Source organism: Dermochelys coriacea, chromosome 1 (assembly GCF_009764565.3).
Source record: "Dermochelys coriacea isolate rDerCor1 chromosome 1, rDerCor1.pri.v4, whole genome shotgun sequence".
Taxonomy (NCBI): domain Eukaryota; kingdom Metazoa; phylum Chordata; order Testudines; family Dermochelyidae; genus Dermochelys; species Dermochelys coriacea.
This window is the reverse complement of record NC_050068.2, coordinates 198,830,678-198,844,330: the sequence shown is the minus strand read 5'-3', so window position 1 is coordinate 198,844,330 and position 13,653 is coordinate 198,830,678. Positions and strand designations below refer to the sequence as shown.

General features: G+C 39.7%; 1 protein-coding gene and 1 long non-coding RNA gene across 6 annotated transcripts in view; one reads left to right on the top strand and one right to left on the bottom strand.

Annotated features, from left to right (window-relative positions):
* Positions 1-13,653, top strand: part of LOC119843621 — a 164,665-nt gene that overhangs the window by 87,410 nt on the left and 63,602 nt on the right. For 3 of the 4 annotated variants that reach the window (XR_005289027.2, XR_005289039.2, XR_005289034.2), the window contains one exon: positions 1,753-2,876. This is a non-coding gene — a long non-coding RNA (uncharacterized LOC119843621). Of the gene's footprint in view, positions 1-1,752; positions 2,877-13,653 lie in introns of those variants that run through there. The other variant, XR_005289032.2, reaches the window with a different exon arrangement.
* Positions 1-13,653, bottom strand: part of COL8A1 (collagen type VIII alpha 1 chain) — a 110,239-nt gene that overhangs the window by 92,571 nt on the left and 4,015 nt on the right. The window lies entirely within an intron of this gene.

Sequence of the window (13,653 nt, the reverse complement as noted above, 5' to 3'; positions counted from 1 at the left end):
TTTGCTCTACATTGATCCAACACAAAGCTAGTATTTTAGTGTTCCTTGGATGAGAGACTGCAGTTTATTTTTTAAAAAATTAAAAACTAGGTATATGTTTATTGGTTCTGCTTGCTAGAAAAATATGGCTTTGATTATTCTTAAAACTCTTGATTCAACCTAGTTTGAGAGTCAAGATACCTTATTTTTTACTGCCCATACAACATATTGTGCATTTTAACTCAGATGAGATCCAAGGTACTGTACAATGGACTTATATCAAAAGAAATTGTTGCAGCAGGCTCTGATTGGAAAGTGAAGTGTAATTTAAGAACTATTAACAACAGAAAGATAACACAAACAGTTCAGGTTTTGGGCTAGTTATTCTCCCAGTGGTTCAAAATGATGATTTTTAAGACAGAAAAAATGTTAAGTTAATAAAGGAAATATTATTAACCCCTGAAAAAATAAGAGTTTTCCTAAACACAAGGCTTTAAATAGCCTCAAAGCATTAAGTGCCAGCTCTGTTCTTGCCCAGTGTTAGATTTTCATTAGTTTATTACAGAATTTTAGGCTGAGGCAACCTGTTTAAATAAATTTATAATATCCCGTTACCAGTGACCAATCTTTCTCTGATACCTGTCTATCTCTCTTTTCTTTTGTCTGGATCCCTGAACCACTATGACTCCACCCACTTTGTCTTGCCTGAAAATGATTAATTCTTTACCAATTGGATTATTTGACTCCATGCATCACTCAGCTGTATCTGCAGACACATGAAACTCTGAGAGGGTATCAAAGTGAGAACTACAGTTTTCCTGAGCTTTGTAACAGTATACGACAATAGGTTCTAGTCGTTTGTCCCATTACAGCGAGAAGGCTGAATTTGCAGCTAACTAGTTAATGATGTAATTGGTAGTATTTGGTAGGAGAGGAGACATGGGAAACTATTTTGAGGCAGAAGATCATTGTGAAAGGCTGATATATGTACTTCAATTTCAAACAGGCATTACTGGTGTCGTCTTCTCACAGGGGAAGTTATTGACACTTGTACTTGCTTCCAAAACTAGAATTAATGTGCTCATCCCTAAATAATGTACTGTTGTAATATTTATATGGATGAATAGGGCCAAAATCCCTCTGTCATTTAGCAAAATGAGTCATATTTCATGCTTTTGGGGTCATCTGCCACTATATTTCACAGCTGTGAGATTTTGACCAGAAAAAAAATTAAGTGGGTGGGTGGCGGGGAAATGTTTACAGTGCTTTTGAAAAATAAACTTGTAGTATGCAAGTGACCTAAAATCAGTAGGACAATATTTGAATGACTTCTGCTGTCCAATCTCAACATCCAGTAATGGAGATAGGTTTCAGAGTAGCAGCCGTGTTAGTCTGTATTCGCAAAAAGAAAAGGAGTACTTGTGGCACCTTAGAGACTAACAAATTTATTAGAGCATAAGCTTTCGTGAGCTACAGCTCACTTCATCGGATGCATAGTAGCAGTATTGAAAATCAAATTTAGTACATGAGTTTTCTTGTTCAAATGTTTTTAATAGCAATCAGATGTGATATTAAATATCAATATTAAAAGACAACCCAGGAAAACTGTATAAGGCTATATACGCTATTCAGAATTATGAAGACATCATAAACTACGTAAACTTTGCTTATGTCCAGTGATATTATCAGAATATGTGTATAATATATGTAGCCTTATAATTCACAGTAATATGTGAAGTATTCTCTCTTTGGACTGTCTATTGTTTATTTCAGAGGCTCGCTATTTTCTTCCATTCCTGGAAAGCTGTGGTTTCTTTTATGTTACAGCAGTGAGTTTCAAGCTGACAAAGTATTGGAAGATTTGAATGAGCGAGAGCTGGAAGACTGAGAGAAAAAATTTAAATATTTTATTCACAATATAAATCACTTCAGTTTATCATGAAGACCAGATGACAACAAATTGCCTCAATCAAAGGTAATACCTAAGTGGATTTTTTCTAAAAAACTAATAACAGTCGACAGATCTGGAATGTGCACTCCATGAAAATATTTTTCCACTGTGGCTTTTCCAAAAAAACAGAAGTTCAAAGCTTAACTAGTACATGTTATAAAAGAACAAATTTACCATGACACTTAAAGACATGAGTCAGTGTGTTTGGCTTTTGGAAGGGGAGTTTATGTTACTTGTCAAGACAAGATTTGAAGCAAAGACATTTGTTTTTATATCATTTTCAGTAAAAAAGTTATCAATACTGTATTTGGCTGAATCCAAGTTATACTATGGTATGGCCCTTTCCACCTGAAGATCTCAAAGCACTTGATAAATATTAATTAATTAGAATTCACAACACTCCTACATGGTAAGCAAAGTATTAACATCCTCATTTTACAGATGGGGATACTGAGTCACAAAAATTTAAGTGATTTGACCCAAGTTTACCAGCAAGTCAGCAGCAGGTCTGGGAATAGAATCCAGGGGTCCTGACTCCCATGTTTTCGCTCTACTAAAGAATAGTCACTTTCGTTAGAGAGTTGCACAAGCAAAACAAATAGTCTTCAAGCAGAAAACAATGTGGAAAAGGTTCTAACATTCTATAGCTGGAACTAAATTTAATCTGTGTAACCGTGATTGTGATTATGTTCTAGACTTTGTGGTCTTTTTAGTGGTGGAACTTACAGGGTACAATGGCCACTTGACCAACACTTCACCTAATGAAACCATGGGGTAAAATCTGACTTTTTGGTCAGAGTGGCAGGTGTTTGTTTGTCTCACCCTTTTCCCTAATGACATTTGGTTGGAATCTGATTCCACCACATACTTTGACACAAATCTGCAAGATGCGTGCAATAAAATTTATTGTACCACCTACTGCATTGCTAACACCATTTTCTGCAGCCCCTGACTTCTCCCCACAGATCTCTCATCCAAGTATTAAATTCAGCTCAGCCCTCCTGGTACAGAATCTTAAATGTTGTATGAGAAGAAACACAGGACCAAGGGCAGGGCTAAAACTGACTCTTCTCACACAAACTATGTAGGTATATGTGACTAATGCACTAGAGTCCTGTTAATGGGTCTGGACCTTGGCAGAAAAATAGTTGCTAATTAAGGGCCAGATAACACCTGTCTCTCTGCCAGTGTGCAAGTGGGGCTGGGGAGAGAGTTCAAGGAATTTTGTCCCCTTAACCCACGTTCAGGCATAATCCTGATCCTTGTTCTCCCAGATTGGGTATCTCTAGCAATGCTGGCAGTGGGGTAAGGGCAGGTCCTGCCCCATTTCAATACCAGCCATTGTAACAGGCCTCATGCAGGGGCAGCACATGCTGCTGTGGTCCATGCCCCCACCTTACAATCTCTTGCAAGCGACAGAGAAAGATGTAATCATTAGGGAAGTCAAGAAACTCTGATTTGTAACCTTGATGATAGATAGAACAGGAGAGACCAAGAAAGCCAAGTATTTTAGGCATTGGGTAGACTCCATTGCCAGACACAGGATACCAGACAAGATGTGCCATTTGTCTGTTCTTGAATGGAATTTCCTATGTTCCTAATACCAAGCAAACTCTACTTATTTCTAATAGAGCAGCTTCGGGTTTTGTCGAGATGGTATGTAGCATATTCTTTCTCTCTCTTTGTAATTCTCAGAGCTCAGTTTAAACATTGTAAAGTAATTTATTTAGCAATATGAAGTTAATGAGACTCACAGGTCAGCAATTTGCTTTGCCATTTAAATAAGGGGTGAATCACTAAAGGCCTGGAAATTTGGTTTGGTTCAAGGTAAATTTAGAGGTTTCTCTGAAGCTTAGCTAAACTAACATGCACCTCCATGGGTTAGAAACTAGACTAAGGTTCTCACAAGATCAAGGCCAGGATTTTCAAAAGTGACTCGTGATTTTGTGTGCCCACCTTGATATATCTTAAAGGAGCCTGATCTTCAATCAGTGCTGAGTACCCTCATTCTGAAAATTGAGTACCTTTAAGGTGTCTCAAGTTTGGCAGTTTCACCTCTCTGCCTCAGTTGCTCCATTGGTAAAAGGGGTGAGGTAGTAATATTTACCTACGCTACCCCCCAGGAGTCCAGTTTCTGATTTCAATTACTTTGGTGTAACAGAGTTCGGAATCTGACCCAAAGTGTAATTAGTTAATGCTTAAGTGCTGACAGATATCGTGATCCTGTGTGTACTATAACTTGTGTATTGTCTGTAGGGCAGAGAACAAACTCTCATGCTCATTGCTAGACATAGTCCGGATACTTATTAGCAAAATAGATACCTTTTTTTTCTTTTTCTTTTTTTTTTTTCAGTTGAGGGTTTTTTCCAATATCACTAAATAAACTTAGCTGTGTTTAGCTGTGACTGGACAAGACACAGCTGAACATGTTGGCTTATATAGAGTGAGCTCAGCCCCCAACAATAGTTTAGTCAGAGTTGTTTTATGAATTTGTTTCTTTATAAGCATTTTTGATCAACAGTTGTTATATGACATTTTAGCTGGTCTACATTCTAAAAAGTTTATTAGTAATGGAACATCTCATTTTTTGTATTACCAAACTGTATTAGATCATCAACTTTTGAGATGGTCTGGATGCTGGAACAGAGGTTGAGGCAGATACTGCTGGCTGCAAGCTTAATCTCCTGGACAGAACCCTATGACAGTCCACACAGTAGACTCTAGGCAAGAGAGACTAGAACAACATGTGCCAGTTTGGATAGTATAGCTTAGAGAAGGAATCCTGAGGCTCTGTGGTGATTTGAAATCTGAGTCCATGGTTTGCACATGGCCCATGACTTTATAGCGGCTAAAAAATAAACCCTGGGTGCTCTTCTTCCTCACACAGACACACACACAAGCACACTTTGGAGTATTCAAAATCCAGATGCAGATCCACATGTGTTGGTTAAGGCAAGCTCTAACATCGTTCAGCTGTGCAGCCGACAGAAACTCCTGTGAGGAGGCTGCTGCTCCTGCACAGCTATAATCTAGCCAAGAACAGTGTATGCTTCTTCCTAAGTATTTTGCACAACTGCACCTAAGTGGCTGCTCATGTTCAGAAATGAAGGAAACAGTCAGTGAAAACCGTGATCTTTTCACGACACGACCACCACTGTTTAACCATTATACTAGCCAGTGTCATCCTACCTAAGGGTGCCTGGAAATCTGAGGCTGATAGAGACTGTACAATATGTAGTATGGTCCCAGAAAGGAATAGCCGCACCTGGAAACAACATAACGCTAATTGGCAGATGCTGGCATCATTCATAGCAGTAGTTCTTTCTCAAGGAGGTACCACAAATGAGGCTGTCTGGTTTACCCACAGGTAGCCAGATGTTTTTCTTGGCAGGCATCGGTATCACCAGTTATTTGGCATTGTGATTCTTGCCCATGTCTAGCCTTTCTTATTTTTGCTGATGAGAAAGGACAGGCTTGTGGCTAAGGCACTGGACTGGGGATTAGGTGAGGTGGGTTCTGTTCTGAGCTCTGACAGGCTTCTCTGCATCTTTGATCAAGTCACTTATGCCAGACTTTTCAAAACTGCGCAGGCATCCATAAATGGATGGGATCAGAGTTTCAAAAGAGCAAAGCTTCCATTTAGGCAAGCTTGAAGAAGCTCTTTGGAAAATCTGGCCACAAGTGTCACAGTGGGAGCTGCTGGGGTGCTGAGCACCTGTGTAAAAATGGCTCTTATTGAGAAGCCTATTGTGGGAATTGAGTTCTTCTGTTTGCCCCAGTTGCAGGTGCTGAGCACTTGAAAATCCGTCTTTGAGCTGTTTTAAAAATCTGGTCCCGCATCTCTCTTTGCCTCAGTTTCTGGTAAAATGGGGGTAATACTATTTCCCAGCGTGCTTGTGAGGATAAGTTCATTGATATACTGTATGTAAGATGCTCAGATGCCTCTTCAGCAAGGGAAGGGAGTTGCACTTTTTAGTATAATACCTTTCCAGACATACCAATCATCTGTGTTAGCAGAAGTGTGTTCAAGGGACTGCAGCAGGATACTGGGAGTCAGGGCTAGCTCTATGTGAAATTCACATTTCTGCTGTTTTGCAGATTTTTCATCTATTATTATTATTATTTGTCTTGTGGAAGCACGTAGGGGCCTCACTGGTGGACCAGGGCCACAATGTGCTAGGCGCTATACAAACACACAACAAAAAGACAATGCCTGCCCAAAGAGCTCATAATCTAAGTTTAAGACAAGAGACAAGTGAATATGACAAACAGATGGGGGAGCACAGGGTAAATGGTTAAATACCATCCTACTTCCCATTTTCTTTCACTTGAGTTTACAAGCCCACCTTTAAGATTTGCTTTATTCAGCATTTCTATCAAAAATTGGCTATTTTCATATCAGATGTGCAAAAATTGTAATTCCTCACTTGTTTTTTTTATTTTTAAATCAAAGACCATCTTGGCTTAGGAAATGAGCCATTTTTCATTCACTAGAGGCTTGGTATACCCCCAAACTGGGAGATCTGGAAGATTCTGTGTTTCCTGTAGCATATGCTATCAACAGAGGCATCTGCTGGTCTTTCTTCCACTCACCACACCTCCTCTTCTCCTGGCAGCATGGGTCTCACATGAATCATAGAATCATAGAATATCAGGGTTGGAAGGGACCCCAGAAGGTCATCTAGTCCAACCCCCTGCTCAAAGCAGGACCAAGTCCCAGTTAAATCATCCTAGCCAGGGCTTTGTCAAGCCTGACCTTAAATCATATGAATAAATGATTAAATCTTTGATCATATAAATAAATGATTGAATCAATAATCAATTGAATCAATAAATGATTGAATCATCAAATAAATGATTAAACCTTGAATCATGGCACCATTACCTTCCTTCCTACAAATAGGCCACACCTCACTTTTCTATTCTTTTCCCTCTGGCACTATCAGAACCAGTCTGAGATAATGCTACACAGAATTTTCTCATAGATCTGCTGAAGGATATCATGCGTAATGGCTGTCTTCTGGCTACATTTGCTAAACACAAGATACCTCAAATGCACAGTGTTTTCAGAGAAGGGAGAATGACAATTTTAGGACCACTGTTCTTTTTGGCCCCTTTGCTGTCCATTGGGATTAAAGGCGGGTTTGGATAATAACCATTTATCATTCAAGTGGAGGAATGCTGCAAATATTTTACAGTGCATAGCAATACCACAAAGCAATTTAGGACAGGAAGTGAAAAACCAAAATGTTGTGTCCAATGTAAATTACATGTGGTTTCTATGGAAGCAAAATAAATACACACATTGGAATTTGGCCATGATGATGACAATAAGTCCTCTAGTCTTGTGAAAAGTACTATAAGGTCAATAGAAGACAACTGTTGAAAACTGTAGTTTCACATGTCAAACAGCAGATGGCACTTCCAGCAGCCCATCTTCCCTAGTGCCATGCTGGGACATTCATTGCTTCAGGCTGACTCCAAGATAAAAGCACCACTTACTGTATTGCTAAAACCACTTCCTGTGGCACCCGAGTTTTCCATAAGGATTTCTCATTCAAGTCTTGAATTCAACCCAACCCTCCGTAATGTAGAAACTTAAATGCTGTGCAAGAAGAATTACACTGCAAGTCTTGTGTTACTGTAGAAGCTCAGAGTTACGAACCCCAGTTATGAATTGACTCATCAACCACACGCCTTCTTTGGAATCGGAAGTACGCAATCAGGCAGCAGCAGAGACCAAAAAAAGAAAAAAGAACAGATACAGTACAGTACTGTGTTAAACATAAACTACTAAAAAAATAAGGAAAAGTTAAAAAAATATTTGAAAAGGTAAGGAAACTTTCTGTGCTTGTTTCATTTAAATTAAGATGGTTAAAAGCAGCATTTTTCTTCTGCATGGTAAAGTTTCAAAGCTGTATTCAGTCAATGTTCAGCTATAAACTTTTGAAAGAACAACCATAACATTTTGCTCAGAGTTAAGAAAACCCTCCATTTCCGAGGTGTTTGTAACTGAGGTTCTGCTGTATTTCTACCAGTGTCAGGATAAAAACAGCAGAAGAGCGCAGCAGTAGTGTGACAAGCGTTACTGTGTTTTAAAATATCTAGTGAAATAAAACCTTGTTATTGTAACAGTTTTGAGATCAAGTTTACTACAGTATAAGCAACATTATACAAGAGTGTTTTATAGAGTGAGGAGTGATTTTAAACAGCTCAGCGAGACAAAAAGTTTCTTATTACAATGATTGTTATCTTATGTGTTGGAGCAAGGGAAGGAGGAAAGGATGGGCTGGTGCTTCTTGGGTCTGAGCTTACAGGGTACTGAATGCCTCTGTGGAAATGCTAAGTAACTTCAGGCCCCGTTAGCTATGGTGGGAATTTAAGGACTACAGTATCCATGAGCTCAGCACTTTGCAGAATCAGGCCTTTTGTCTATGAATTTTCACTGAGTTACAAGAACATCTGTCAAAATACACCTAATGGATTTTTATATATACGTGTGTGTGTGTGTGTGTTTCCTCATTTTCACATAACAAACAATGTGTAGCAAGAATAAAGGCACAACAGCTGGGAGAATATCTCCAACTGTTCACAAATATATGCTCCCATAAATAATTCTATTTGCTTTGCCTGTGTTTTGTGTTGACTTTCAGTGAATATTCTAGATTAGTGTTAGGAATGGTGTTGGAAACAACATTTCAAGTGAATATTAGAGGATGCTCATTGCAAGTGAATTCTGAACTCCTTAAGGGGAGTATTTATTTCTGAAATCTGATTCAAAGAATTATATTTATCCAATTGGGAAACAGAGACCATAGAAGCTATATGCCCTATCAAAATTAACCAACACTTTGTATTTCAGGGGCTAAGTATTTGCAACTAGCTGCTCATGAACAATCTACAGTCAATGATCAAAGTGCATCGGGTCTTTAAAAAACAAAACCTTAAAAATGATTTAGTAGTTTCACAGTGCACAAAAACAGAAATTTTAGGGCTTCAAATGATTGTTTCCCTGTGACCAAAAATCTGCCTTGCTTTTCAAGATGCAGTTTTACTACAATAAATGATACATAGATATTATTTCCAATTTCATATGACCATGGACTTTGGCTAGTGAACGTGGGCAGCAACTAATTTTTGTATGCAAACTTATGGCACAATAAAATGATGTTTGGGTCAGTGATGGCTTAAGCATGTAAGCCTAGATCCTCAAGGGTATTTAGGCACTTAACTTCCATTGAAATCGATGGAAGTTAGGAGCCTAAATATCTTTAAGGATCTGGGCCTCACTGACACAATAAAGCATGTAATTTCTGAGAGAGCAAATAACGGTCTATAGGCATCTCTCTGGTTGGGCACTGGGAATTCTTGGGCAATGGCAACTGTGAAAGACAGTGTAGCATAGCTCAAATAGAGTCATGGTATGTGGAACTGGGGAGAACTGTAGGAGTCTCCATGACAGGCACAGAACTGCCTTTGGCTGCAGGAGGAACCCCTGGGGCGATAAATTAGCATCCTTCCCCTCCCATAGGTATTTCCTAAGGAAGAAGTGATCTGGACCATGGCAACTGGAGGAGGAAAGGACCTCCAGCTCTTACTCCATCTTGGACATCTTCCTGCCAGTTCAGGGTCCTTCACTGGAGAATATACTGTAGTGCTATTCATCAGCAAGGCCTTGACATGAACCCTTATGGTTACTGCCTCGCCCATTCACACAGGGACTGCTAAAAAGTGCACAAGTGCAGTAGTGACTATGATCCTGCAGGCAGGTAGTGATATTTGAAGTATACAATCGTCGAGTGTTTACAAGTCATCTACAGCTACACACTGGAAATTGTTCCCTGGGCAATTGTTTTTGTTTCAAAATAGGTTAAAGTGATCCCTGGGAGTTTTTGCCAGAGCTGCCTTGGAAAGTTCACTTACTAGCATTGCTTTGGTTTTATTTCAAAAATGTCTTGACAAATACTGACATTTTTTGGAACCGTTAAAGCACAAAAGATTTATTCCTAAAGACCTAAATTGTCATTTTTTCCCCCAGCAAACAACGTGATGTGCTACTATGGTAATTTCTAGCCACTGGTTGAAAGGGAATGAGCTCAGAATGCTGTTTTTTATTTTTTTTTAAAATGTATTTTATGTGGATTTTAATGCTGGTGGGAAGTACTGAATTAACTGCTCTGTAGATTTAAGTTCACCCTTCATCCACAAAACAGGTAAAGTAAGGACACTGCAATGTAAGCTTCCCCTATTAGACTGCCTCTGTTCCTCAACCCTGATGCAGAGTGACCACCTTGTAATTCCTTTGCTGAGGCTGCCAAAAAGGACCGCATTTGTTGGTTTTATTCTAGTGACCTGTGTCTGCTGAGAGATGGACTAGGACTAGGATCACTGATTTCACTCTCCATAGAAATGCTGAGCAATTGAACAGTTCTGAGGGTTTGGGGGGATTAAGCCAAATTTGGAGTAAAATTCTGCTCTTCGGGCCAGGAAAGAGATCAGCTCTGATATCCCTGTGCTGACTGGAATTCCATGCAAGGTGGGGAGAACAGAACAGCAGAGCAGCTATCATTTGTGTAGCTATGAGACCTGAATTTTTACCTAGCTTCCTTCAGTCAGATTTGATGGTCTACAATTTGAGTAGCCATGGGACCTTACCATTTTCAATTATGTTCTTTTAAAAATTATATTGAATAAATCTGAGGCAATATCAGTACCTTTATTGGAGAGGTTGTAATATTTTTTTGTTACTTCAGTTCATTACAAAGGGGGTCTTGTTGGGCTCTTGATTGAGTTTTGGATGTGTGGATAGCAGCAATGGCCAAAAATGCTTTTCTCCAAGTTCTCTTAACTTGAAGGTCAAGTGCAGACCATACCACAGTTATCTGTGCCTTCCTCACCTCCAGAGAAGATTGCTGGTGTAGTGTAGAATGAGGCTCCCCACTTACTTAGCAGGGAGTGGACGATACAGATGTTCCAAAGAACAGTTTATTTCTGGCTTCTACTCAATGTGTTAGTTTTGACTTATATTGTGTGCCCTTTGTGAATTGGGTCCTGTGTACCCTAAATGCCACCTCTCTCTCCATGATATCCTTGACAGTTGAGATCAACTGAGATGCTTGACCTGAATGTCCCTAGATTTGTGCATCAGGGGCATGGTGGATAGATTTTTCTCAGCAAAAACCTCTTGACTGTGGAACCTGCTTTCCCACCCCCACCCCCCCAGCTTGGTCTGAAATAGCCGAAATTTATTGAGCTTCTCAACAGGCAGCATAAGCTGTTTACACAGGACTTTCCTTAGGGGGTCAGGGAAGATGAGCTTAGGTTGGGATGCTCTCCCCCAGTGTCATTTGTTTAATGATCTGTAAATATGGACCTTTTATAGCAATTTTAAAATGTTACACTTTGGGGTGACCTAGAATGTTTGTGACTGAGAATACTTTAAGAAACGTTTGAAAAAATCAGTGCGTAATCGCTACATACACGGTCCTCTTGGAGAAGAGGCACAAGGTGTGGTTTTAGTATATTATGCATGATGGAGGGATGCACTAACTGAACAGTCTGGTAAATCACTGGGCTGGCAAGATGTGAGATGTTTGACAGAATGTTTCTAACCTCCTTGGAATTCAGTATTGTTTTTGAGTGCCCTTCTGTTGAACTCGGTGTAGGTGTGGATGAGACCCTGTAATGAATGATGTCCACATACATGCACAGACACCACAGTCATCCGCTTATTGCATACATGCAGCACTGGGAATAGGATTTACGACCTTTGCCTCGACAAACACAGCTGCTCCCCAAACTGTAGGCTCTGCAGCCAGCAGAGGGAACTGATAAACACTCAAACAGGTCTGATTTCCCTCCCCCACCCCATTCCCACACCCTGCCATCTAGAAGAGGGCACTGGTTCACACTTACTTTCAAGAAGAGACCCTTACATCTAACCCCTCAGCAGTTTACCCTTACATGCCAGATGCACTAAATTTTATTTAGCTGGCTTCTGCCATGAAATATAAACTTTTGCACCAGATCTTAGTACATTAAAAGATGCCCATTTGCGAAATGGTGATATAATCCGATCATACAATTGACAGATTAAATTCATTATACACCAAAGTAATATGAGAAAGCATTGCTACATTTCAGTAATATATGAATAAAGACCAAGCAGAATTATTTATTGGTGTGTCGTGTATCCATGACTGCAGAGATCAGGCCTAGCTGTTATATAGCTCAATCACATGGGGCTCCGGGGCTAGAATCCTGTCAGTCAGGTGCATATGTGTAGTCCTGTACAACGTAACAGTGGCTCTCCAAGCTACTTTATTCTTTTCAGGAGTCTGATTTGTCTTGTGTACCCCCAAGTTTCACCTCACTTAAAAACTACTTGCTAACAAAATCTGACATAAAAATACAGAAGTGTCACAGCACACTGTTACTGAGAAATTGCTTATGTTCTTATTTTTACCATATAATTATAAAATAAATCAAGTGGAACACAAATATTGTATTTACATTTCAGTGTATAGCAGATAGAGCAGAATAAACAATTCATTGTCTGTATGAAATTTTAGTTTGTACTGACTTTGCTAGTGCTTTTCATATAGCTTATTGTAAAACTAGGCAAATATCTAGATAAACGGGTGTACCCCTGGAAGACCTCTTCCTATCCCCCGAGTATATGTACCCCTGATTTAAGCAAAAGAAGAATTCCCTTGGCTGCTGCCAGTAGTAGATCCCTTATCCTCTTTGAGGACATGCCACAAGAGGGCAACATCATTCACTCACATACTCCCAGGATATCATAGCAGGAATATTAGGAAGCATTCAATATAGTTATTTATTATTTTAAATCTCCTTAATTTTAATAAAAAATGGAACAAGCAGCCAATGTTCCACTGTCCTTTTTTGTTGCCTGGCGTAGCCCTTCCTAATAATCTGATGACCAAATGTTATTCTCAGAAGTGCAACATTTGTGAGAATAGAAAATTATCTCCCAGAAGGGCAAAGAATCCAGGAACACAGAGTCGCTTTTATGTCAAGAAACTGTGTAGTAATAGCAGAACGTGTGGATGTTAAAGTTCAGGGTAAAATTCAGCCCTTTGCTGGCTGAGATGTGTAAAATAAGTGATGGTAGAGGGGTGAAAAATTCCTGAGCTGCTCTGTCTGTATACTGCAGAGTAGATGGGGTGCGTGGGTGCTACTTATTCCTTCTGCAGAAGTGGATAGCTTGCACTCTCTGCAGTGTCTGCAGCTAGACAGTGGCCAAGTAGCCTGGTCATTTTCCCCAAACTGGACAGAATACCCTCCTCTCCCCCTGGAGCTGTAGAATATGGATGGACAAGTTAACCAACCTTTCCCCCTAGCACTCAAGGGTGTTTTTCTAAGTTGATCAAAAGAACTAACAAAACTGTGCCATAACCCAGATCCATTAATGCTGTAATAATATAGACAACGGAAACACCCACGTGATTCTCAGGGTACAAATCTGAGAGGTACAGGCTAGTTCTCCACAGTCAGCACTTAAGTCTCTTGGTCAACTTCATTATAATCTCTATAAACCCTTTTGTTTCAAACTGATTCGCAGCTCTTTGATTCCTTTGCAGACTCTACATTTATACCTATTCCTTAGCTTATTCTGCGGTACTTCAAGGTGCATTACAAACTGCTATCTTCCTTCACCAGGTCATTTGCACCAGATGCTTGGTCTTGGTTCTTCCTATTCT